Genomic DNA, 26176 nt, shown 5'->3' on the forward strand with positions numbered 1-26176 from the left:
AGATAACTCCCTGAACAAAATCAGAGCCTAATAGGGAGAAAGGGACATCAGATCCCATATAGGCAACCTGCACTGTGAGCCACAATTAGTTATTTGGGGGAGAAATCCATGTATATCCCCCATTTCCTTCCCTGCACCTGTATCCAAAAATAGTAAAAGGAAGATAGCATCATTAATATTAAAGGATATAATAACATGTATACATTTATAATTCTACCACAAATCTGCAAAATATACATAAGAAAATTAAGGAATTATATCGTTATCATTGTCTTTGTGATGGGACTCTGTTTTAAAAATTTTTTTTACTTTAAAAATTTTGAACTTTGTCACAAGAAGAGGTATTACTTTTATACTTGGAAAAATAATAAAATTTATGTTAAAATGAAAATAGACAAAAGTAAATAAACTTGTAAAATGCAATAGTGGAAACTTAGAGGTGTATAAAGCTATTTACTTGGCAGAGGAAGTGTTGTGTCTTTCCAAAATTACAAATCCATTGCCTCGAGATCTATTTATTCCTATAATTTCCCCAAATGTGGAAAACTTGAGCACATAATTTGTCATACTGAAACTATAAAATCTGAACTAGAAAGCAAGTATTAGTGAAAATGGGAGGAAAATTATTTTCTTTGAAAAAAAAGTTGGTAGCACTAAGGAGATAAATTTTAGTGTATGGGCTCTGTAATTCCATATGAAATTAAGCCAAACAAGACATTTCATTAAACGATGCATTATTTGTGAGCCTGGAGCACCAAAAGGAATGTGATGGCTGAAGCAAAGGGTATTAGTGTTAGAGGGAGGATAACAGCATAGTTTTTTATGTTAAATGTTTACATCTGGAAAATCATGCTAATGGTGGTTGCCTGTAGGCAATAGATAAGTAGATGATAAGCCATGGTTACATACATTAGATTTGGAAGCCATTTGTCTGTTGGCGGTTGCAAAGTGATATTGATTTGGGGTGGGAGAAGTTTGGTTAATTTAATATAATACAGAAAGATGATCCTATCAATTTATTAGCAAGCTAAAATTCATATATGGCAATAATTTTGAGAAAAAAGAAGATATAAATGAAAGTATGTTTCATATAGATGCTAAATCTTAGTGAAATAATTAAATGACAATAACCAATAAATTAATAAATATAACCACCTGCGAGAAAAGTGTTGCTTCTCCTACACATTAATTGTGCCTAGTCTGGTTCTGTCTTTACCTGTCATGGATAATTCTCATTTTGGTTTTTCATTTCTGTAGCAGCTTCCAGTTCTCTTTCTTGAGTTCTTTTGGTGATACCTGTTTTCATAGCATATGAAAGCCTAAGCACAGTAAGAAGCAGAAACCTCTTGAAAGTGTGAAGATGTTGCCACAGTGACATCGGGCATCCTTGAATGATGTAGGATACATTACATTAAATGAATCATTTCAATTTTGCTCCTTTTCAGACAGGCAATAAATCATATACAGGTTGCCAGCACCTCTGAAATGGCAGACTTGTGGTGGTAGAATTACCTTAGGGTGTTGATTAAGTTCTTTGTGAAATCAAAAGACCAGAGTTCAAGTCTAATAATATTATTATTAGAAATAATAATGGGGAGATTGGTTCAAGATGGTGCAGTAGAAGGACATGCTTTCACTCCCTCTTTCGAGAACACTGGAATCACAACTAACTGCTGAACAATCATCAACAGGAAGACACTGGAACTCACCAAAAAAGATACCCCACATCCAAAGACAAAGGAGAAGCCAAAATGAGATGGTAGGAGGGGCACTATCACAATAAAATCAAATCCCATGACTGCTGGGTGGGTGACTCACAAACTGGAGAACACTTATACCACAGAAGTCCACCCACTGGAGTGAAGGTTCTGAGCCACACATCAGTCTTCCCAACCTGGGGGTCTGGCAACGGGAAGAGGAATTTCTAGAGAATCAGACTTTGAAGGCTAGTGGGATTTGATTGCAGGACTTCAGCAGGACTGGGGGAAACAGAGACTCCACTCTTGAAGGGCACACACAAAGTAGTATGCACATCGGGGACCCAAGGGAAGGAGCAGTGACCCCATAGGAGACTGAACCAGACCTACCTGTTAGTGCTGGAGGGTCTCCTGCAGAGGCAGGGGGCAGCTGTGGCTCACCAAGGGACAAGGACACTGGCAGCAGAAGTTCTGGGAAGTACTCCTTGGCGTGAGCCCTCCCAGAGTCCACCATTAGCCCACCAAAGAGCCTGGGTGGGCTCCAGGGTTGGGTTGCCTCAGGCCAAACAACCAACAGGGAGGGAACCCAGCCCCACCCATCAGCAGACAAGAGGATTAAAGTTTTACTGAGTTCTGCCCACCAGAGCAACAGCCAGCTCTACCCACCGCCAGTCCCTGCCATCAGGAAACTTGCACAAGCCTCTTAGATAGCCTCATCCACCACAGGGCAGACAGCAGAAGCAAGAAGAACTACAATCCTGCAGCCTATGGAATGAAAACCACATTCACAGAAAGATAGACAAGATGAAAAGGCAGAGGGCTATGTACCAGATGAAGGAACAAGATAAAACCCCAGAAAAACAACTAAATGAAATGGAGATAGGCAATCTTCCAGAAAAACAATTCACAATAATGATAGTGAAGATGATCCAGGACCTTGGAAAAAGAATGGAGGCAAAGATCAAGAAGATGCAAGAAATGTTTAACAAAGACCTAGAAGAATTAAAGAACAAACAAACAGAGATGAACGATACAATAACTAAAATGAAAACTACACTAGAAGGAATCATTAGCAGAATAACTGAGGCAGAAGAACGGATAAGTGACCTGGAAGACAGAATGGTGGAATTCACTGCTGAGGAACAAAATAAAAAAGAATGAAAAGAAATGAAGACAGCCTAAGAGACCTCTGGGACAACACTAAATCCAACAACATTCGCATTATAGGGGTCCCAGAAGGAGAAGAGAGAGAGAAAGGACCAGAGAAAATATTTGAAGAGATTATTGTCAAAAACTTCCCTAACATGGGAAAGGAAATAGCCACCCAAGTCCAGGAAGTGCAGAGAGTCCCATACAGGATAAACTCAAGGAGAAACACGGTGAGGCATATAGTAATCAAGTTGGAAAAAATTAAAGACAAAGAAAAATTATTGAAAGCAGCAAGGGAAAAATGACAAATAACATACAAGGGAACTCCCATAAGGTTAACAGCTGATTTCTCAGCAGAAACTCTACAAGGCAGAAGGGAGTGCCATGACATACTTAAAGTGATGAAAGGGAAGAACCTACAACCAAGTTTACTCTACACACCAAGGATTTCATTCAGATTCGATGGAGAAATTAAAAGCTTTACAGACAAGCAAAAGCTAAGGGAATTCAGCACCACCAAACCAGCTGTACAACAAATGCTAAAGGAACTTCTCTAAGTGGGAAACACAAGAGAAGAAAAGGAACTACAAAAACAAACCCAAAACAATTAAGAAAATGGTCATAGGAACATACATATCGATAATTACCTTAAACGTGAATGGATTAAATGCTCCAACCAAAAGACACATGCTTACTGAACGGATACAAAAACAAGACCCATATATATGCTGTGTATAAGAGACCCACTTCAGACCTAGGGACGTATACAGGCTGAAAGTGAGGCGATGGAAAAAGATATTCCATGCCAATGGAAATCAAAGGAAAGCTGGAGTAGCAATAGTCATATCAGATAAAATAGACTTTAAAATAAAGAATGTTACAAGAGACAAGGAAGGACACTACATAATGAAAAAGGGATCAATCCAAGAAGAAGATATAATAATTATAAATATATATGCACCCAACATAGGAACACCTCAATACATAAGACAACTGCTAACAGCTATAAAAGAGGAAATGGACAGTAACACAATAATAGTGGGGGACTTTAACACCTCACTTACACCAATGGACAGATCATCCAAGCACAAAATTAATAAGGAAACACAAGCTTTAAATGACACAATAGACCAGCTAGATTTACTTGATATTTATAGAACATTCCATCCAAAAACAGCAGATTACACTTTCTTCTCAAGTGTGCACAGAACATTCTCCAGGATAAATCACATCTTGGGTCACAAATCAAGCCTCAGTAAGTTTAAGAAAATTGAAATCATATCAAGCATCTTTTCTGACCACAATGCTATGAGATTAGAAATCAATTACAGAGGAAAAAAACGTAAAAACACAAACACATGGAGGTTAAACAATACGTTACTAAATAACCAAGGGATCCCTGAAGAAATCAAAGAGGAAATCAAAAACTACCTAGAGGAAAATGACAATGAAAACACGATGATCCAAAACCTATGGATGCAGCAAAAGCAGTTCTAAGAGGGAAATTTATATCTATACAAGCCTACCTCAAGAAACAAGAAAAATCTCAAAAAAAAAATCTAATGTTACACATAAAGGAACTAGAGAAAGAAGAACAAACAAAACCCAAAGTTAGCAGAAGGGAAGAAATCATAAAGATCAGAGCAAAAATAAATGAAATGGAAACAAAGAAAACAACAGCAAAGATCAATAAAACTAAAAGCTGGTTTCTTGAGAAGATAAATAAAATTGATAAACCATTAGCCAGACTCATCAAGAAAAAGAGAGAGAGGACTCAATAAAATTAGAAACGAAAAAGGAGAACTTACAACAGACATGGCAGAAATACAAAGCATCCTAAGAGACTACTACAAGCAACTCTATGCCAATAAAATGGACAACCTGGAAGAAATGGAAAAATTTGTAGAAAAGTATAACCTTCCAAGACTGAACCAGGAAGAAGTAGAAAATATGAACAGACCAGTCACAAGCACTGAAATTGAAACTGTGATTAAAAATCCTCCAACAAACAAAAGTCCAGGACCAGATGGCTTCACAGGTGAATTCTCTCAAACATTTACAGAAGAGCTAACACCCATCCTTCTCAAACTCTTCCAAAAAATTGTGGAGGAAGGAACACTCCCAAACTCATTCTATGAGGCCACCATCACCCTGATACCAAAACCAGACATAGATACTACAAAAAAGAAAATTACAGACCAATATCACTGATAAATATAGAGGCAAAAATCCTCAACAAAATACTAGCAAAAAGAATCCAACAACACATTAAAAGGATTATACACCATGATCAAGTGGGATTTATCCCAGAGATGCAAGGGTTCTTCAATATATGCAAATCAATAAATGTGATACACCATATTAAAAAATTGAAGAATAAAAACCATATGATCATCTCAATAGATGCAGAAAAAGCTTTTGACAAAATTCAACACCCATTTATGATAAAAACTCTCCAGAAAGTGGGCATGGAGGGAACCTACCTCAACATAATAAAGGCCATATACAACAAACCCACAGCAAACATCATTCTCAGTGGTGAAAAACTGAAAGCATTTCCTCTAAGATCAGGTACAAGACAAGGATGTCCACTCTCACCACTATTATTCAACATAGTTTTGGAAGCCCTAACCACAGCAATCAGGGAAGAAAATGAAATAAAAGGAATCCAAATTGGAAAAGAAAAAGTAAAACTGTCAGTGTTTGTAGATGACATGATACTATACATAGAGAATCCTAAAGATGCCACCAGAAAACTACTAGAGTCAATCAATGAATTTGGTAAAGTAGCAGGATACAAAATTAATGCACAGAAATCTCTTGCATTCCTATATGCTAATGATGAAAAATCTGAAAGAAAAATTAAGGAAACACTCCCATTTACCATTGCAACAAAAAGAATAAAATACCTAGGAATAAACCTACCTAAGGAGACAAAAGACCTGTATGCAGAAAAGTATAAGACACTGATGAATGAAATTAAAGAGGATACAAACAGATGGAGAGATATACCATGTTCTTGGATTGGAAGAATCAATATTACCCAAAGCAATCTACAGATTCAATGCAATCCCTATCAAACTACCAATCGCATTGTTTACAGAACTAGAACAAAAAATCTTAAAATTTGTATGGAGACACAGAAGACCCAGAATAGCCAAAGCAGTCTTGAGTGAAAAAAATGGAGTGGGAGGAATCAGACTCCCTGACTTCAGACTATACTACAAAGCTACATTAATCAAGACAATATGGTACTGGCACAAAAACAGAAATATAGATCAATGAAACGGGATAGAAAGCCCAGAGATAAACCCATGCACCTATGGTCAACTAATCTATGACAAAGGAGGCAGTGGTATACAATGGAAAAAAAGACAGTCTCTTCAATAAGTGGTGCTGGGAAAACTGGACAGCTACATGTAAAAGAATGAAATTAGAACACTCACTAACAGCATACACAAAAATAAACTCAAAATGGATTAGAGACCTAAATGTAAGACTGGACACTGTAAAACTCTTAGAGGAAAACATAGGAAGAACACTCTTTGACATAAATCACAGCAAGATATTTTTTGATCCACCTCCTAGAATAATGGAAATAAAAACAAGAATAAACAAATGGGACCTAATGAAACTTCAAAGCTTTTGCACAGCAAAGGAAATCATAAACAACATGAAAAGACAACCCTCAGAATGGGAGAAAATATTTGCAAATGAATCATCGGACAAAGCATTAATCTCCAAAATATACAAGCAGCTCATCCAGCTCAATATCAAAAAATCAAACAACGCAATCCAAAAATGGGCAGAAGATCTAAATAGACATTTCTCCAAAGAAGACATACAGATAGCCAACAAACATATGAAAGGATGCTCACCATCACTAATCATTAGAGAAATGCAAATGAAAACTACAATGAGGTACCACCTCACACCAGTTAGAATGGCCATCATCAGAAAATCTACAAACAATAAATGCTGGAGAAGGTGTGGAGAAAAGGGAACCCTCTTGCACTGTTGGTGGGAATGTAAATTGATACAGCCACTGTAGGGAACAGTATGGAGGTTCCTTAAAAACTAAAAATAGAACTACCATACGACCCAGCAATCCCACTACTGGGCATATACCCTGAGAAAACCATAATTCAAAAAGAGTCATGTACCACAATGTTCACTGCAGCTCTATTTACAATAGCCAGGACATGGAAGCAACCTACATGCCCATCAACAGACTAATGGATAAAGAAGATATGGTACATATATACAATGGAATGTTACTCAGCCATAAAAAGGAACGAAATTGGGTCATTTGTAGAGACGTGGATGTATCTAGAGACTATCATACAGAGTAAGTAAGTCAGAAGGAGAAAAACAAATATCATATATTAACGCATATATGGGGATCCTAGAACATGGTACAGATGAACCGGTTTGCACAGCAGAAATTGAGACAGTGATGTAGAGAACAAACGTGTGGACACCAAGGGGGGAAAGTGGCGGGAGGTGGGGGTTGTGGTGTGATGAATTGGGAGACTGGTATTGACATGTACACACTGATGTGTATAAAATGGATGACTAATAAGAAAAAATAAATAAAAAATAAACATAAAAATAGAAATAATGTAATATTTAGTAGAGGATATTTACCAATTGAAAAGAAAGAAGTTAATGTGGAAAACAAGACAAGAATTCATCGCAACAAGCGCGCAGTATATTTTGCACCTTTGAGGATTAAGAGGTACAAACTACTACATACAAAATAAATAAGCTACAAGGATATATTGTACAGCACAGGGACCATAGCCAATATTTTATAATAACTTTAAATGGAGTATAACTATAAAGATAATGAATCACTATTTTGTACACCTGAAACTAATATACTCTTGTAAATCAACTATACTTCAATTTAAAAAAAAGAATAATTTACAGCTTTCAGTTTGGACCTGTTTTTCTTTTTTTTTTCATGATGAAGTATTTAGTTCTAGGTTCACAACAAAATTGAGAGGAAGGTACAGAGATTTCCCATATACTCCCTACCCCCACACATGCATAACCTTTCCCATTATCAACATCACTTACCAAAATGACATGTTTGTTACAAAGAATGAACGTACATTGACACATCAAAATCACCCAAAGTCCATAGTTTACCGTAGGTTTCACTCTTGGTGTTGTACATTGCATAGGTTTGGACAAATGTATAATGACTTACATTCATCATGATAGTATAAAGAGTATTTTCACTGACTTAAAAATCCTCTGTATTCTGCCTAGTCATCACTACCCCTACCTCCACCCCTGGTGACCACTGATCTTTTTATTATCTCCATAGTTTTGCCTTTTCCAGAATGTCATATAGTTGGAATCATACAGTATGTAGCTCTTTCAGACTGGCTTCTTTCACTTAGTAATATGCAGTTAAGCCTCCTTCATGTTTTTTCATGTCTTGATAGTTTATTTCTTTTTAGCACTGAATAATATTCCACTGTCTGTATGTACCAAAGTTTATCTATCCATTCACGTACTGAAGGGCATCTTGGTTGCTTCCAAGTTTTTGGCAGTTATGAATAAAGCCTCGATAAATATCTATGTGTAGGTTTTTGTGTGAACATAAGTTTTCAGCCTCTTTGGGTAAGTACCAAGGACCATGAATGCTAGACGATATGGGAGGAATATATTTAGTTTTGTGAGAAACTACCAAACTATAGTGACTGTACCATTTTTGCATTCCCACCAGCAATGAATGAGAGTTCTTGTTGCTCCACATCCCAGCATTTGATGTTGTCAATGTTCCAGATTTTGGCCATTCTAATAAGTGTGTAGGGGTATCTCATTATTGTTTTAATTTCCATTTTCCTGATGACATATGACATGGATCATCTTTTCGTATGCTTATTTACCATCTGTGTATCTTCTTTGAGATCCTGTTAAGGTTTTTGGCCCAGTTTTTAATTGGGTTGTTTGTTTTCTTATTGTTGAGCTTTAAGAGTTCTTCGTATATTTTGGATAACAGTCCTTTGCCAGATGTGTCTTTTGAAAATGTTTTCTCCCAGTCTGTGGCTTATCTTCTAATTCTTTAGACATTGTCTATTAATTTTAATGAAGTCCAGCTTATCAATTATTTCCTTCATGGATCATGTCTTTGATGTCATATCCAAAAAGGCATCACCACACCCAGGGCCATCTAGGTTTTCTCCTATGTTATCTTCTAGGAGTTTTATAGTTTTGCATTTTACACTTAGGTCTGTGATCCATTTTGAGTTAATTTTTATGAGTGGTGCAAAGTCTGTGTCTAGATTCATTTTTTTTTTGCATGTGGATGCCCAGTTGTTCTAGAACCATTTGTTGAAGAGGCTGTCTTTGCTCCATTGTATCGCTTTGGTTTCTTTGTGAAAGATCAGCTGACTATAGTTATGTGAGTCTATTTCTGGACTCTGTGTTCCATTCCACTGATCAATTTATCTACGCATTCATCAATACCACACTGTCTTGATTGCTGTGGCTTTATAGTAAGTCTTGAAGTTGGGTAGTGTTGGTCCTCCTACTTTGTTCTTCTCCTTCAATTTTGTTTTTGCTCTTCTGGGTCTTTTGCCTCTCCATATAAACATTAGAATAATTTTGTCAATATCCACAAAATAATGTGCTGGGATTTTGATTGGGATTGCGTTGTATTTATAGATCAAGTTGGGAAGAACTGACATCTGGACAATATTGAGTCTCCTTCTCCACGAACATGGAATATCTCACCATGTATTTAGTTCTTTGATTTCTTTCGTCAGAGTTTTGTAGTTTTCTCATATAGATATTGTGCATATTTTGTTAGACTTATATCTAAATATTTCATTTTTAGGTGCTAAGGTAGATGGTTTTGTGTTTTTAATTTCAAATTCCACTTGTTCATTGCTAGTATACAAAACAGCAATTGACTTCCGTATATTAACTTTGTATCCTGCAGTGTTACTCTAATCACCTATTAGTTCCAGGAGTTCTTTGTCAGTTCTTTCAGGTTTTCTGCATAGATTGTCACGTCATCTGTGAACAAAGACATCTTTATGTCTTTTTTCCCAATCTGTATACCTTTTATTTCTTTTCTTGCATTACTGCATTAACAAGGACTTCCAGTATAATGGTGAAAAGGAGCGTGAGAGGGGATATCTTTACCTTGTATCTGATCTTACTAAGAAAACTTTGAGTTTCTCACCATTAGCTATCATGTTAGCTGTAGGTTTTTTTGTAGATAGTCTTTATCAAGTTGAGAAAGATCCCCTCTATTCCTAATTTACTGAGAGATTTTATCATGAATTGGTATTGGTTTTTGTCAAATACTTGTTCAGCATCTATTAATATGACCATGTGATTTTTCTTTTTCAGTCTGTTGATGTGATGGATTATATTGACTGATGTTTGAATGTTGAACCAGCCTTGTATACCTGAGATAATCCCACTTGGTCATGGTATATAATTATTTTTCTACATTGTTGGATTTGATCTGCTAATACTTTACTGAGGATTTTTGCATCTATGTTCGTGAGAGATATAGCCTAGAGTTTTCTTTTCGTTATGTCTTTGGTTTTGGTATAAGGGTAATGCTGTCCTCACAGAATGAGTCAGGAAGCATTTCCTCTGCTTCTCTCTCCTGAATGAGATTGTAGATAAGTGGTATAATCTCTTCTTTAAATATTTAGTAGAGAACCTGGTGTTTTTAGTAGGTTAAATGAAATAACTCAATCTAAAGTGTCATGTGATTGGCTATATTTTTCATTATCAGTAAGAAGATATAATATTAGATAAAACAAGAAAGAAAAGATATCTTTTTCAAGTTACTAGAAAGAGTTTTCAAAATATCTCAATAGCGATCTTGAGAAAAAGTATCCATTACTTTTAGCCCATTCTGTCTAGGTTAAGACCAACACAAAAATTTATTGCAGGTTCATAAAACTTTCTTAAGTGATATGTTTCAACTATTATATTTTATAACAGAAGAAATCTTTTAGATTTTTAATCAATCTAAAGAAGAAGGGCTCCCCTTACATTCTTCTAAAAATTTACATCTTCCCCCAAATCTACCCTGTAGAGAGTTTCTGAAAATGTGTTGGGGTGGGGGAAAAAAGGAAGTTGGAAAATGATGAATTAGGTAATATTCTCTTTATTGAAATGAATGGTGCAGCTCTGTTTACAATATGTGAGATTATTCAGTTATTTAGAAGAGCCTGATGGACACCCTTCCATTTTCATGAGGGCTGCCTGCTACTGATATTTTTCTGAGTCAAGGTAACTAGACTGAGCTACCTCTCATCTTTATGGTACCTTCATGTGATTATTAAAAGGCAACCCTGCCACCTGTTGAAAAATTGTTGTAATATGCTGGTCTTGTTGGAAGACACTTTACTGCCCCCTGACAGACATAAGTCATAATAAATCTACAGACTCATGTGAATTGCACCATCTTGAACATGGTGCCGTTGTTCAGTGCCTGGCCGGCACCATCACACGGGGCACTCGCAAGTAGAAAAAAATAACAGAAATCACCATAGCAATATTTGTCTATAACATGAAAATGAGAAACCAGATTCACTGCAGTAACTCCTGGAAAGTCCCTGTTCAGCAAGTTGGTGGTATTGGAATGTTGTGGAGATTGGATGTAGGGTGGGGAGGGTTCTTTCATCGATGGCTTCCATTATTGGGAACAAGAGCTTGGCCATTGCTCTTTATATGTCTTCCAGTCAGTTAGAAAGCCTGAAAATTCCAACTACTTAGCCAAATGGAAAAGAGTCTCTGTTTACAGAGAAAACACAAAGCTTGCTTCTTCTCCATCATTGAGTAGGCTGAGTATACTTAGCAGAACTTTTCCACTTAGGGGTCCAAGTTAAGGCTATCAGTGGCTTTTTGCTTGAAATCTAAACATTTTAGAAACATTTTGTAGAGAAAACTATTCACAGGCCCTTTCAAAGAGGAATCAAATAAATAGTTTGGGGGGTTTCCATCTTGGAATTAAGATGTTTATTTAAGAAACTCCAATAAAGCCCTCTTTCAAGCTATGAAAATTATAGTCAGAATCGAGTGGTAGACTGAGGATTCAGGAAATAGCTATTGATTTGTTAGAGAGCTGAGGGCATGGGGAGTGGCAGGGGGGTGGGGAAGGGCCAGGAAAGGAAGCAACTCGAAGAGAAACTTCTGCTAATGATTCTTATTTCCTCCAACTTTGAAAAGCTTTCCACCAGCAGCAGAGTTTAAAGCATTCTCACTCCTAGATTAGTCGACCTAGTCAAGAGGTAGTACCCAGCTCAGGCTGTACTTCTCTGAGTAAAGGCATGAGAGTGGGTGGGAGTGACAAATTGGTTGGGAGGCTTAAGTGCAAAAGGGATTTTCAATGAGGGCAGGCAGGGCAATAAGGGAAGGTCCAAAGCCTCATGCCCAAGGGATTGGGCAGAAACCCGGAAAGAATCTGAGAAGAACTGGCAAGAGAGACCCTGATTGGAGACAGTTGCACTGAAGAAGATTCCAGAAAGACGCCAGAGGTGGAGTCTTTTTATTAAAGCATGCCCAACAGATGAGCCCAAAGCAGGGAGAGAACCATGAAAAAAGCCAAAGTAAACTGGACACCAACCTGTCTTTTTATTTACTTTTCAAAACCTCCACGGGCAAGAAATCAGAAAGTAGTGAGGAAAACAGTATCAGAAAAGTGCCAGAGAAATGCCTGGTGATGAGTTACAGGGTTACAAAAGACGGCTGAGAGTTCTATACAGAAAAACTGGAAGCATGTGCAAATTGTATTGTGATCAAAGTGACAAAGCTGGACGAGCACCCGGAAGTAAATATAGAAGTGTAATAGTTCTGAGGTAGGTCCATTGCAAATCAAAGGCTCTGAATGATTTAGAAGGAAAAAAGTAGCTTAGCCAAATGCTGCTGCTGACATTTCACGCTTTCTACCTTATGCTTCTAACTATTCTTTGTAAATATAATCCTAAATCAGTGACCCATTTAGGTTGTCTAATAAATGAACACTTTTAGAGTTCCATACTTGCTTGTTTTCTGCATTCATTTCAGTGAAGTAATGGTGAGATTATTTATGATATATCATTTAGGTTTTGTTTTGATTTAGCAATGATACAAACCCTATGGATGTTTAGGAATATCCATAATCCCCAGTTGAGCTTTAGTTATTGTTGTGGTTAATGGGTGGCTTAGTTTACCTATCAGCTGCATGGTCAGGGAAGTAGAAAAGAAACCTCCCATGGAAGGACAAGCTTTTTAAAATTCACAGGGACCTTGCCTATTAGTAGATATGGCCCAAAGTGACTTCAGCTCCAACCAGTAAAATGAGTAACTCTCCCCTTTGGGCTTGGGGTGGAGCTGGGTGGAGAGTAAAGATAAAGAAACCAGAAACCTCCTCCCCCTGTGTCCACCTTGTGTGGTCGTTAAAGATGAAGTCAATGGCTCTCAACCTTGGCTGCACACTAGAATCACCTGGAGCCTTTACAGATTCTGATACCCAGTCCACACCCCAGAACAGTCAAATCTGAACCTCTTAGGAGGACACCTGGTACCGGTGTGTTGCTTTAAGTTCTGCAGGCTATTCCTATGTGCAGCCAGGGTTACAACTGGATTACAGAAGACAGTGCAGATCCCTGGCATACTTTTGGTGCCCAGTGAGTGTGAGCATCCTCGTCTTTGAATTGTTTCCTGCTCCCCCACCTCTCCCTTTTCTGAACTTGCACAGGTTGGTTTTGTATCAGACTTGGTCTTGCAACATGTACCACAGGTGACTTTGCCTCAGAGTTGGAGAATTTGCTTTCTTCCTCCTGTTGAAAAAGACAGAGCTCTCTTCTTTTCTCACTTCTAATATACTGTCTCATCACTTATTTCATGCTTTCATCTTCCTTCCAATATTACTTAACTTCTTTTTACCTTTAAGACCTAGAATCTGTGGATTTAGGAAGAATTCTAACTTCTGTGTCCTTAGGGATTGAATTTAGGCAAACCTTCTCAAGCATATCAGAAGGATCAGGGTAGAAGCAAAGCTTAAGGAATAAAGGGGGTTCCTAAAAATGGAGCACAATTCATCTATTTCAGTTAAAAATGCCTTAATGTTTTCTAAGCATTTTTTAACTCAAGCATTTTTAATAAGCTCACTTACGAGTCTTGTTGAAAAATAAATAAAATATACTTGTTTTCCTTAAGGGAAGAGATCTTTTTCCATCTTAGGTGGTATTGTTGAAGGAGACGGAAAGGAGTCCAAAACTTGGCAACAGGCTAGATTATTAGTGACATATTGGTCACAGAGGTGCTGGTAGAGCTACATTTTCTTCCTGCAATTAGTATTTTAAGTGCCCACAAATTACATATGAAAGTCCAGATAACCTCCTTACAAAATGGAAGACTGAAAAATTATGGTCTTTGCAAAATCTTCACTTTTCAGGTTTTATAAATGTGTTTTTGTCAATAGGCAAGTGACACATGTCCACTTGCTAGTTGTACTTTGAAGGGAGAAATAGTGCTAAACGATGCCAACCTTTATCTATTATCATCAGTTCCAAATGCTGTAAGCAAGTGCAGATATCTGGAGATACACTTGCAACACTTGTGAATTACAGATTTCCTTTCTTCAACAATTTTTAAGAAAATCAAGAAGGCAAAACTCAAGAGGCACAAGGGAACTCTCTTTAGTAACTTTATTGCTTGAATCTGTAGGCATTTGAAGCAAGACTGTGAGGAGTTTAGCCAAATTGTGTTCATTTTCAGAAAATCCTAAGAGGACTCTAAGGAGAGTACTGACAAGCCAACTCTCGAAACAGGGTTAGAATTCACCTGGGAGGAAGTGGTGTTGGCACCAGAATGCCCACTGAGGCAGTTGTAATAGATGAATGTAATTCCAGACCTAAAGCTCTTACTGTAAGGATTCAGTGGAAGGAAAAGTGATGTTGTAAATGAAAAAAGTCAAGAAACACATCTGATGGACATAAAAATAATAATTACGAACTAAAATTTTATTACAAGACTTCTTGATTATTTTAAATTCACCTTGATAAGAAAACTAGACAAGGGAACAACTCCTAGTGGGGTAACAGATGCCTCAATTTTCATCATGTTTAAATTGATGAGCTAACCAGTTTGAAATGTCATGTAAATTGAAAATGATATGAAATTGAACAAAAGGGAAAAATCAGAAGGAGAAAAAATTGTGCATTACCTATGTAAGAAACTGAATTATGACATAGAAAAATACTGTATAGCCAAGTTTCCTGATATAGGTAGAAGGTTAACTATTTGCATTTTTAATTCAATAAGAATATGTATTTTAAGATGCTTTGGGATTCTGATAATTACCAAGACAGATGGCTTTAAATCAGGAGCTTGTAATATACTTTTCAGCCCCAAAGCTATTTGGTAGTACTGTCAAGGGAATGTCAGTGTTTGATGCTAATCCAGTACTGTCTGGTGTCTTGTGTACTATTGGATTTTATAAATTCAAGACATCGTACATACAGCTTTTAAAAAAGAAACCTGTAAGAAAGACTTGAAGTTCTTTTCATTCTCAAAGTGCCTTGTGTTGTTGCTTCCCATTTCCCTAGGAAAGTGACAGTATTGGAGGACCCTGATCAGAATATCCACCTGAAAAACTTGTCTCTTCATCAGGCAACCACAGAGGAAGAAGCTCTGAATCTGCTTTTCTTAGGAGACACCAACAGAATGATTGCAGAGGTAATAAGCATTTCTCTGCAAGCTGTTTTTTGCACATTATAAGATATAATAGAATTTTAGGGGCAGCAATGACTTTAAAAATAATTTCATCCCAATTTCATGTTAAGAGAAGGAAACCTAGATCCAGAGAATTGAGGAGATTTTCCCAAGGTCTTCCAGCTAGTTAACGAGCAGGGACAAAAATCTAGTCTTTTTTAGTTTTATATTTTTAAATTTTCTACAAATTGATTTGCAGCTAGTCAGTGACAACTCATCAAAAGTCTTAATTATAGGAATTTTTGTGTAAGTTTTGAAACTTAAAATACATAGTTCATTCTTCCTAACCTCCAGTCATCCATGTATTGGCATATGTTTACCTATCCATGTATTTTCATGTATTTAGTGAATTAATATTTGTGAAGAATTTAGAATAATGCATGGAACATAGAAAGTGCTCTATGCATTTGCAGCTACTGTTGGCAGATCCAGGAACACTGCCGTGGTGTGTAGTATAAGTATGTCTCAGTGCGATATTGGGGATATACTTATACTAAAAACCATTTGTCGTTAATCTGACATTCAAACCTAACTGAGCACCTATATTTTACCTGGGAACCATATTCTGGAGCCAGGATTCTGGAGCCAACTCAGTCTTGGGCCCTAACCTCAACCAGTTACTGATTGGAGATGGAGGGTCACAAAGGTCTCATCCAGCGACACTGCAGTGAAAGGAATTAAGTGGTCTCGGTAGTGGTGGTGGTGATGTGGGAACAGTTCCCCAAGTGAACAGCTTACTGTGATCACGGACAGTTTTCCTTTTTAAACCACACTCCCCGGGTTCTGTGTTCTACCTTGTCTCTGATGACAAACAATAGGTGAGGACAGTAAGCTGGGAGGAGAAGTAGTCTGAGAAAGTCTCCCTCAAGTGACTTCTTTTCTGCCCCATTTTCACCCTCTGGAATGCACCACCTTAAATACAAGATAGATAAATGGAAAGAAAAGTCAGGTAGTGAAAGCATGGTGTTGACATCTGTTATTGTGTTGGGACCTTAGTTTTGTTGTTGTTGTTTTACTAGGCCTGCATCAGTACTGTTCAATAGACTAACTTAAATAAGTTGAGCTTAGGTGCCACATATAATATGGATTTGAGGACCCTTAACTTATTATTTTTATTTAAAGAGAGCGGTACATAGTTTTTAATTTCAGAATATCTTCTTTTGTTTACAATGTTTTGCATTTGTGTATTGCTTCAACATTTTGTCCATGCGATCATCCGTGATGCTCTTCTCACAATAATTGAAGAGAAAGGAATAAAGGCAGATTAAGAATTAGGGAGTGTAATAATGAAAAATTTAACATGCCCCACTAAAAATCCTCCTCCATACACAGTTTAATGAACAGCAAACGGAGCGGGACAGACTAGAGATGGGTCCTGCCCACCAGTGGAATATGAAAAAGGTAGATCCATTAATGCTGCTGGAAAACACGGGGAAGCTTGTCCCTGCCTCACTGCTGACCTTCTTCCTGAGGTGACACATCCCTAGAGGACTCCAGGCCTCATCCTCACAATTACGTCCCCTCATCTTTAATGGGTCAGGGAGGGCTCCTGGCCCTGGTTCACTATGACCTCTATTAGCTAAAAACCTTGGCCATTTGCTATTTTAAAGTTACGCCTTAACTTTAGCCAACTGCATCTTTTCAGACTATTGTAAAGTCTTGAGGACCTTAAGCTTCTTTGTACAAGCTTATCTATCATGTCCTATCACCTTACAAAGTTCCAAAAGTCTTTTCCTATTATTTACTGTTGAGTGTTTAACAATAGTATAAATAGCTGAAACATGAAGAAGTCCAATTCTAACAATGTTGGTTATGCATTACCTTAAAAATGTATTCACTTTTTTCCTGTGTGAAGCCTGATTTCTTTTAAACCAAATCTAATAGGTTTTGGATGTTTCTGTGCTTGGCTTTTATTTTTGTCTTTGGTAATAGCTACCATGTTATATCAAGAACCTGCTCAATAGAGTTGGCATTGTTGTAGATGCTTTATATATGTATATATTATTTCTGATTCTTATTTTATAGATGGAAACTAAGGCTCAAAGAGTTAGACTACTTGCCCAAGGCCACACAACTAGTAGGTGGCAGAGCCAGGGTTCAGCTCCAAGTCCGACCGTTTCAGAAGCTTATGTTCTTTCCTTACACCACAGTTCACAAGTTCAATAATCAAATTGACATATGTCAGATTTTTCAAGTGAGGATACATTTCTGAATTATTTAAAAAATATAGCAAGTATGTAGCACTTCAGTTTATCTCTTGAATTCATTGAAAGCAAATACATAAAAATATAAATGAAGAGTAACTGTCAATCCCTGGAAATACTTTATTATTCAGTCTCCAGAGAGGCATGTTTTAGATTACAACCAAGCTGTCAGAATATAATTTGTCAGCACAGAATGAGCTTACCAGGATAAAAAGAACACACTAATCATTTTTTTTAAAAGGCGAGGTTCCCAATTTCCCATTTACATAGAGAAATCCAGAAGTTGGCATGGTAACCAGAAAACATTTGCAAAACAAAGTCTAAATATGGGAACCTAAAGTGGAGAGCTCTTCCCTTTTAAGTTCTCTACTTATAGCCAGCATTTTAAGGAAAAGTTATTAAAAATAGCTTTATCCTCTTCTTATTTTTAGAACTCACTCTTAAATAATTCCTGTAATCCTACCAATGTTTTGAATAAAACGTGGTTCTGTCCTTAGGGTAAATTTTTTCAAAAGTTGATTTGCTGTACCAAAGAGAATAGATATTGTGAAAGCTGAGCTGTGTGTGACCCAGTGTCAAAGCCCACCAGCAGCAAGTATAACTTGGTACCTTTTTGTCTTATCATTGAAATGTTGCTCTCAATTAGTTACATCTAATTGAACAAGATATTCTGCACTTGATTGTTAGGTCCTGCACAGCCCCATTGCCGGAACTGTTTGTTCAGCCCTGCCCACGGTCTAGAGCACTCTGTTCCCAAGTATGGCCCAAGGATAACTTGTATTAGGATACCCCATGGTAGTCAAAAGACACAGTTTCCTGGATCCCATATCTGATGGATAGATTCAGAATCTGCAGTGGAGCCCAGGAATATGCATTTTAGCATTTTAAATGTGCTCATTCTAAATTTGGGGGCAGTTTGGGTTTTACCATTAAGAAGCTGGTTGAAACCCACTCCCAGAGAAGTATGTGATCAGGTCCGTATTCTGTACCCTCACCAACATCACAGGATTTGAAAGTTCTTCCAATTTGGTAGGCAAAAAAAAATTTGTTTTAACTTGCATTTTTGATTACCAAATTATTTTATATCTTTATTTGCCATTTGCATTTCTGTCTTTGTTTACGTGCTCTACTTGTTCTTCTCTTGGAGTGTCAGGGTAGGTCTGGTTGATTTGTTGACTCCATGAGGGCTGGCACTTGGTCTTGTTCACATCTGCCGCACCTAGAAACAAAGACTGATATATAGTAGGAGCTCAGTAAATAATTGTTGAGTGAATGAATAAAGATAACTTTTGCCTTTGTCATATATTTAGCAAACATTTTCCACCATTTTATAAATTTTCTTTTAGTCTTCATTTCTTTTATTTTAACATAGTCAATCTTTTTATTTTACGGTTTCTCCTTTGGATGCCATGCTTAGAAGTGCAATAGCTCACTGATGAATAATTCTACTTATTAGAAAGTGTTTTGTTTTGAATTGAAATCTGATGCCCAGTTGCATCTACCCCATTGTTCCCATTTTGGCCTGGGACATGGAAGGGGATGGTCATCATCAGGTTGGAGTGGATTTTATCGGAGGTTTCTGGAGCATGGGGATTTCACCTGGACCTTGACAGAAGCTGTACTGAATTAACAAAATCAGGTGTTCCCTCTAGGAGCAATCTCCACTGATAAAAGTGCCATTTAACTATTCATTTTAGGGAGTCATAATGTTGCTCAAAGTGAATAATTAGACTAATATGGCCTTCTTTTACAAGCCAATTTGGAGAAGAGAATAGTGTTCAGGGTCCTTTCTACCAAAGCTTCACAGTAGTGTCTGTTGTAGGTTAAATTGTCTCACCCTGTCAAATTCCTGTGTTGAAGCCCTAACCTCTAGTACCTCAGAGTGATCTTATTGAGAGATGGGGTCTTTACCAAGGTGATCAAGTTAAAATGTGGTCATTAGGTTGGGCCCTAATCCAATATGACTGGTAACCTTATAAAACGGGAAAATTTGGAGACGGACTCATATAGAGAGAGTGTGCCAATGAACATGAAAACAGTCATCTACAAGCCAAGGAGAGAGGCCTGGAACAGATCCTTCCCTTATAACCCTCAGAAGGAATAACCAACCCTGCCAACACCTCCATGTGAGGCTTCTAGCCCTCAGAACTGTAAGATAATAAATTTCTATTGTTTAAGCCACCTAGTTTGTTATACTAGAAAACTAATACAGTGTCCAGATAACCTTGGATGTAATTTCTTGTATGATTGGTATCTGGTGTTGCTCTTGACCTTGATGAATTCAGGAGCGCTAATATGCTATATATAGTATAACATCTGGAAAGACCCTACAATTCTCAGCTAGCACCTATTGAAAGACAAGACTGTAGTCCTGTTCAACTCTATTCTCTCAGCATCTGGCAACTACATAGTTGGTCAGTCATTAATTAAAAATATTTTTTTGTCGAATTAATGTGGAGCAGAAGACCTGGTGATTTCAGGAGAAAAGACCTGCAATCTCAAACCCAGAATTGGGGGTGATTTTATGGTACACTGTGCCTCTTGGTGAGTACAGAGTGCATCACAGATGACTTTGGCATTTTAAAATTTAATTTGTGGTGCTTCAGACCTTTTGGAAGACATCACTTTCTAAATAACCATCCTCCCAACAACATTTACAGGATTTGTAAATTATTTTCCCAGGAACTATTAGAGGTCTTTCTGCCTAATTCTTTGCTTGAAATAAAAAACATACTAAATGTATCTGAGTTGTGCTGATGCGTTTTGTAAGCTCTCAGACTTTGCACTCTGTCAAACTTTTGGAGTGAGTTGTGTGACCTTGTAGAAGTGCAAAGACAATTGGGAGACAGGCTGTGAGTGGAGTGAGTAGGTTTGTACAGTTACTGAAACAGCTGTCGCTGGACACGTTGTCTAATAACACGAGGACAGCACGGGAAGGAAGGAGCAGCTTGACTGTGTGATTGTGTTTGTTAACAGCTCTCTAAGCCTCGATCTCCTTGTGTAGTGTGTGTGGGAAACAAGAGGATTTGGGTTGCAATTAGTGTTCCAGAATCATATTCCATCACACCATTAGAGAGACACTAAATAACACATCCTCACAGATTTTTGTTGGAAGGATATATTAGTTGTATATAATTAGCAAGTATACACCAAGATTTGTGAGCCTGAGAAGAGCAAAATATTTGACAGGGAAAATCCATTTCACACTGCTCTTATTATAATGAGAATAACATCTTTTATCATTAGGTCCCAATAGGCAGCTAGAAGCCTTAGCAAAAGATGTGTTGACAATTCTAAATTTTCTTATCTACTGTATATATGTTAGTAGGTATAGAAAGAAGGGAACTTAAATTTTGAGCACTTAATATATCCCAAGCATTTTTCTCCCTCTTTTTTATATTTTATATATGAGAAATACACAGTCTTTCTTAACTAGTGATTCTGTCTTATAATATAGTTTGCATTCTGCTCTCATCTAACCTGATTAGTGGTATTGCATGAACAGTAAGTTTCAAGTCTAAAACGTTTATTAAAATAAATGAAGTGGTACGGTGCAGCCATTAATAGAATATTAAAACGTACTCACTCCATATACATAATTAGAGAAACACAATCTTCTTGGCTGTAAAAATTTAGCTCCTGAGTTTCTTCTGACCTTTAAAATTCTGATTTTCTGATTAAATAGCAGAAGAAAGTAATTTTTACTCTACTCCCTGTTACTGAAATTCACCACCAACAACAACAAAAAATGAAAAATAGAAGGGAAAAAGCCATCTTCAGTGAAATAAGGAAATAGCCATAACCTCAAACCGTGAGGAAATCTGCCAAATACTATGAAATTTGAATTACGGTGAGGGAGGTTGCTGAGAGCCAACACATATATCCTCCAACCTCAGGCAGGATACAGTTTCTCCTTAAAGAAAGTGTCACAATTCTTAAATGCAAATCCAATGATCTTCTGGTTAGGGTGGTGAGATCTAAGAAAACAGACAAGTATGATAGGGCAATATTATTTAGATATTCATTCTACACTATAGAAGGTGAGTCTAAAGAAGAAACCTTAAAGACAGGCCATTTTTATGGTCAGTGGTCTAGGCTTATGGCCAAGAAAGATGGCCTTTGGTGAGTGGGATTCAGGGAGTTTGTGACTTAAGGGGTTTTGCCATCCCAGACCTTTTAGTGCAAAAATTTGAGGAAAGTATGTGCTCTTAAGGCTAAGAATGAAATATGTGCAGAGTAAAGGTACTCAGGACACAAACTGAATTTGAATATTCCCTTACCCATCTCCCAGACTACTCTCTAGGAAAGAGATGCACATGCTCAAAGATAAAATTATCAAAAGGAAAATACTAAAGATCTTTCCATGTATATGGAGTGTGGAGGGAAAAGCAACATACATTTGAAGACTCCTTACATTAGGAAGCAAGGCAGTATACTTCAGAATCTTAAATATGTTACCTAAAAGCAATATTTGTTTTTAAAAATAGCTAAAAAATATAGAAAGTTTCAAAGAAAAGATTACAAGACAAGAAAATAAAAGCAAGCTTGAAGAACTCAGAAATGAAAGAGAAGAAGAAAGCCATTATAGTGATTAAAGTGCCATTAAGAAACGAAAGAGAAGGAAGGAGAAAAGGAGGAGGAGAAGGAAGACAAGGAAGAAGAAGAGGAGGAAATGTGGCTGAAAAATAACTAAGGATATTTAAAATAATGAGAGAAAATGATACCTAGAAAGAGAGCCAAAGGAGAAACCAATTTTGAGTAATTAGAAATCCTGAAGAAGAGTGAGGGGAACAGAAAAAACATGGATAGTGAGAGAGAGAGAGAGAGAGAGAGAGAGAGAGAAGTTTCCTGAAATCTGGCATTACTTGAATCTGCAGATGAAAAGGCCATGCTGTGTCTAAGAAAAAATGGAAAAAGCTCAACTCCAAGATAAAATCTATTGAAGTTACTAATTTCCAAAGCTAAATAAAGAAGCTTATGGACATCCAGTCTGAAAAATGCAAGCCAACTCTGAGTGAAGATTAAAAAAAGTTTGCTCTTGGACTTTTCCTTAGCAATATTCAGTGCCAGAAGACAGTGGAACAAGTTCTGAAGCAAGGATATTGTGTCCCAATAATTTTATACCCAGCCAAATTTTCGAGTTTTCCTTTAAAAACAAAAACATCAGACAAGTATTTTTAAGCATGTGTGAATCCTGGAAGAAAATGAACCGAGGGATCGTTTTTAAAAATTGCTTGACAATCAAGGCTAACCAACTAAGAGATAAATCAAATTAACGAATGTGAGAACCCAGAAGCATTACAAAAGGACTGGTGAGAAACATTGAATTTATTTAAATGTAGACATAAAACTAAACAACTGTGTAAGTAAATATTATAAACCTTGAAAATATAAATAATAATAGATATAACACAAATTTGGAGTTAGAAAGTAGAGGAGGGGTGGTGTTATAAGTGAGCTAATTTCCTTATATTTCAAAGCAAGAAAGGAGTAGATACTGTCTAAATGTCAACCATGTAGTTAAAATCATGATGACCCAAGTCCTTTAATTCCATGAGTTTTCCTTAATTCTAAAGAGATACTTTTAGAGAAAAGATATACATCTCTTACCATGAAAAAACATTTATCTGAAGCTCACCAATCCCTTCAGTTTTATTTATTTTTCTATTAAATTCAAATAAAATTTAATTTAGTCATTTTCAATTAAGAATAGTATGTGTAGTATGCTTTTGTTTTGGTAAAGTACTTGTATATGTTCTTCTATATTAAAGGTATCTAAATACAATTTTTATCAAACATTAACATTGTTATTTTGGGGAGATTTTCACTTTCATCTTTGCTCCTTTTTGTGTTGTTTGGATTTTTAAAATAAAAAGTGTGGTAGGGATTACCAGCGCTTACCAAAACTTCTGTTTATTCCTTCTAGCACATGCTTCCTTGAAGTTAAGGGAGTTCACTTGCTGTATCCAGTGCAATCTGAGTGAAAGTAGCATGTTACTTTTGTTTCGAAGCCTTTGAGAACTAGTATAAAGTTCTCCTTAATCTCCTTCCCTTTTGTGGCAAACCCTGAAGCTTTATGTTGTGGAGGTGGTCTTAGAAGATGGCAGCACCCCCATCAGCTTTGCTGGTGTCAAGTATGTGGAGCAGAGCCACCATTTAACAACACTGGAGAAATAACGTGAGCAAGAAAGAAACCTTTGTGATTTTTAAGCCTCTGAGATTATGGTGCTATTTGTTCATTTGCTGCCATAATATAACTTGATCTATCTTGATAAATGTGCATCATTTTTACAAAATACTAACTCATTATTCTTCATAAAATTCAAATATAGCATGGCTTTTTTAGTAAGAAAACAATGTTTATGTTAGTATTATATATATCATCTATTTTCCAAATGGGTTTGAAGCAACTTACAATATTAAAACACATATAAACCTGGACCCAAAAAAATGTCAAAGAGGAAAAAAAAAATTTGAAGGTAAACTTGATTTAAAAGAAGATAGATGGATATGATAGACACCTGGAATGAGTTAATTATTGCCATTAAGGACAAAATTTAGCTATGATTCTTCAGGCAGACAAGTAAAAACAAGGGCATCGTTTTGACGTTTTTGGTTATATAGTTTTCATTGTTCAGAGAGCAAATTTACGGGTATTGAATTGCAGGCAGATTGTATCCATACTTGTTTAAAGGGTCTTGTGTGGCAAAATGGGCAGTGTCTTGCCTGTAACTTTGAAAGAAATACAAAGACTTTATACTTCTGTCAGTCTTGTATAACATCTGAGAGCTTTATGTTAAATTGCTGTGTATTTAATTGAGTGTATCAGTCAGGATCTAACAAGGAAAACAAACTACTCTGTATTTAAAACAGGAGAAATCAGTGCATATAGTTTTGTTTCATGGATGACGGAAGAATCTGAGAAGCCAAACAGGGGATGGTAATACAACTCGTAGAGATGACCAACAACAGGAAGCTATGACAATCTATAGGCAGGTCTCAGCGGGTAGGAGGCATTGGCAGGAGAGTGGAAGGCATGAGGAAGGGAAAAGCCAGAGTATCTCTCCCCTTCCCTGACTTTCCAACTGGATGCCAGCTAAAAGGGGTCTTGGGGAAATGCTGCCTTTAGGACTCTGCATCTCTGTGATGTAGAGCAAAGTAGAGGAAAGGGAAGGAATTGATCAGAGGGCAAAGAGGCATAGATTAGCCCCTGAGTAAAACCATTTCTATAAGAAATAGGGTTAATAATTCAGATAGATTGCTTTTGGCTTATCTTCAATCAGGAATACACATGAGGGAAATGGCAGGAAGTCAGTTTGGGCTATAAGAAGTCAATGTTAAGAAGAAGCTATTCTTCTAGCATTTCTTGTTGATAGATACTTTCAGTTTTTTGGCAGGCTGACTTTTGCATTAGTCCTTGTATTGGTTTCAAACTAAGAGGGAGGAGACAGGGGTCTTATCAACTGCCCAAAACCTTCAACAAGTAATTTGATCACATTTTGGGCTTGCCATTTGGATTCTTGCCAATTCTAACAGCAAGAGATCTTCATAGCCATAGAGAGAACTGTGGAATCTTCAAAATGTGGAAAAAATATCATTGGACTATAAAATGGAGTGAAATAATGTATGTAATCACCAGACATCTATGCTTCTAGAGTTCTTCCTTCAGCATCTGTACTGTGAGTGACATTGTCCTCAAATCTGTGTCCGATACAGACCTCGATGTCTGAACTCGAACATTGCATTGAGAGCTACCACAATCAATTTGACAGGATAAACTTCTTTCATAAGAATAAAATTACTCAAATGTATATCTGAGTTCTGCTTTGTGTGTTATCACTACATGTTTCTAGTTGTCTGTACACAGGATAGTAACAGGTATTTTCAGTTTACTTATAATCTCGAGGTATACAGTATGTATAGAAAAAGGTTTTCCCTAAAGACAGTTTAAATGAACTGCTATAAATTCTTGAGAAGATCATTAGACTTTTTAGCCCCATAATATCATTTTTTCCAGTTATGTGTATGGTCAGACTTGGAAATTGTTAAGCCCGACTGAATTTTAAGAGGAAGAGAAGAGAGAAAAAATGTTAACCTTAATTTAAAAGATGAAAAATGTATATACTAGACAACAAGAATGCCATTGAGGACCAAATTTAGCTATGATTCCTCTTGCAGTCAAGTAAATAAAAGGTGGGGGAGCATTTGTGATGATATATTTTCCATTGTTAGAGAACAAACCTTTGTCCTGGTGTTGATATGATGATACCCAGTTCAAGGATATTAAACAAGGATGATAATTGAACATAGCTCTAATTAAACATGTAGGTAAAATTCTTCCTCAATTTGCCATGTGCGCTGACTTTAGCATACTTATATTTTTAT

This window comes from Delphinapterus leucas, chromosome 10, assembly GCF_059928025.1.
Source record: "Delphinapterus leucas isolate spDelLeu-1000000601 "Yukka" chromosome 10, BTC_Dleu_Yukka2, whole genome shotgun sequence".
Taxonomy (NCBI): domain Eukaryota; kingdom Metazoa; phylum Chordata; class Mammalia; order Artiodactyla; family Monodontidae; genus Delphinapterus; species Delphinapterus leucas.